Raw genomic sequence first — 2615 nt, forward strand, 5'->3', positions numbered from 1 at the left:
TTTAAGATCAAGTCAAGAGAGGCAGGTGAAACTTGGGTTCCACTTCCACACAACGCGTTACATCTGTGTGTGTTCAATTTTGAAGTGACAAATAATCCATAACAAACAGAGAGATTCCAATTAAACCCCAAGTACTTAACTTGAAGGCTAGCCGCCGATATTTAAGGTTACGTATGTGTTAGACAAACAAATTACACCAAAAAAAAACTACTAATAATACTAACAACAATGAACTTCCAAGTTTTGAAGCTGATCTTTTGAAGTTTCTTTCTTTTTTTTTTTTAATTATTATTATTAACACAAAAAAGGAAAATCGTGTATAGGTTTGTTTTATTAGAATTATAAGATTTGAGTTCAACTTTATCTAAATTTCAAACTTTGAATTGAACTCGAACAAGTTAGTGGCGCTCTCAAGAAGCAACAAGAATATAAAATATTGTGACAACAGTAGAAGTACTTTTCCAGTGTGAAAAAACAAATTACACAGTGATTGAAAATGTGAATTGAACATGCAATAAGTGAATGTTGTCGGCATATAATTACTGTGAGAACATGATATACAATTCAAACGATAAAGAGTATAAAATAGACATTATTATGGTGTTCATTTGTTCGCTTCCTCTTTTTGCACCTCAAATTTCAAATTCTTTGGTCTTAAATTTACTCCCTTCAATTTTCAATTTCCACATTTTATATGGCCTACATAAAGGGGGAAAAGAAATTGGAGTTCAAACAAGCGAATTGATTTTTTTTTTTGTTGGGGGGGAGAAGAGGAAGCCCTTCTTGTCATTGACAGATTCCCCATCTGTAATCATTCTAATTACTCTTTATAATGCTTTTAAAAACATATCAATTTTTAGGTGCTCAATTCAAAATTACTTATGGTCTGCTTCTACGTGCCAAAACAGCTGCCATAATAAGCAGGCGGACCCTTTGAAGTTTAATTTAGAATATTAGTTATAATTAATTTGTTAATCAACGCAGCAGCCGACTCAAAGAATTGATGATGACTTAGACTTCGTTTGTTACAGCTTTTTAAGTATAATTTATTTAAATAGAGTTTTTACTAAAAAAAAATTAATTGTTTGGTTGTCACTAAGAGTTTTTATTAAAAATTTATGAAATTATTTTAATATGTAATTTTTTTAAAGTTATGTTATGAAAAAAATAAAATAAAATTGTCAAATAAGTAGGGATATTTTAAATATTTTAACATTTAAAAAAAGTTTTTCAATCTCTACTCTCAAAAACCCAAAATTTAAACTTTTGCAAGTAGAAACAAAATAACTTATTTAAGTTTTAAAAGCTTTATTAGAAAAAATAAGCAAATACCAACAAAAATTATTATAAGAAATTATGGGATTAAATAAGCACTTATGACCATTAAATAAGGCTCCGTTTGGTACAACTTATTAAATAGAGCTTGTAGCAGTAGAGCTTATACCAATAGAGCTTTTGGACAAAAAGTCATTGGGTGTTTGGTTGTCAATAAAAAAATCACTTTTGAACCATTAAAATGTGTGATATTTTTTATATTATATATTTTTAGAAAAGCTCTATAGCCTCTACTCCCAAAAGCTCAAATTTTGGACTTTTACTAATAGAGGTAAATTAGCTTATTTAAGCTAAAAAAACTCTATTAAAAAATAACCAAACACCATAAAAAATTTTAAAAAGTGCTTATACGATTAAATAAGCACTTATGGCTCTTAAATAAGCCATACCAAACAGGCACTAAGTCATACGAAACAGGCACTTAGACGGATTATATAGCTTATGCTTATTGGGGCCTTATTGCTTTACACATAACTATTCCCTAATCACGTCTTAAATTATTATAATTTTTAATTTATATTCTATATACACGTACACACACTTTATGATAAACTCGCAACTGTGATCATTACTCAAAATTGAACTTATATCATAAACTGATTTTTGCGCATTATTGAAGAATATGATCACAGATAGGGAAGGAAGGGCAGATAAAGATGAGTCTTAGTTGTTATTGTTACATTTTTAATTAACTTTGTGCCACCCAACCTAAAATCAGATGATCATTGTTTTATTAATTTTTTGAGATGCCAAAAAGAGTAGCATATGGTTGGCCAAAAAGATAATTATTTAATTAATTTTAATGGGGGAAAATGAGATTCTCATGTGTCTCAAGTATAATGCATGTCCACTTGGAGACAGAAAGGAGAACCTAACCTAATCTCAAATCCATATCACAAAATGGTTGGGTTTTATTTCCATTTGCTGTAATATTTTGCTTTTACATATTCTAATATATTGGTGTTGACAATTTTTTTTTCATTATTAATGCTTATTCCCAACTAAGAAGAACCTACCTTATAATTTGGTGATCAAGACTAAATCCACCGATAACCGAGCAAAAACTTGAATAAAATTGTTACAATAAACTATGGGTTTAAAATTAAGTATAGAAGGGTTAATGGATGGATCCAAATGTCCTGGATTTTGTACCGAGTACTTAGGATTTTCATGTGTCCCAAAGTCACATGTAGAGCACATGATATGCTTGATCTCAATTGTCACTACTATTTATAATTAAAAAAAAAAGAGTAATGATACAGCCACAAACTCTTATACAA

Source organism: Citrus clementina, unplaced genomic scaffold (genome assembly GCF_000493195.1).
Source record: "Citrus clementina cultivar Clemenules unplaced genomic scaffold, Citrus_clementina_v1.0 scaffold_3, whole genome shotgun sequence".
NCBI lineage: Eukaryota > Viridiplantae > Streptophyta > Magnoliopsida > Sapindales > Rutaceae > Citrus > Citrus x clementina.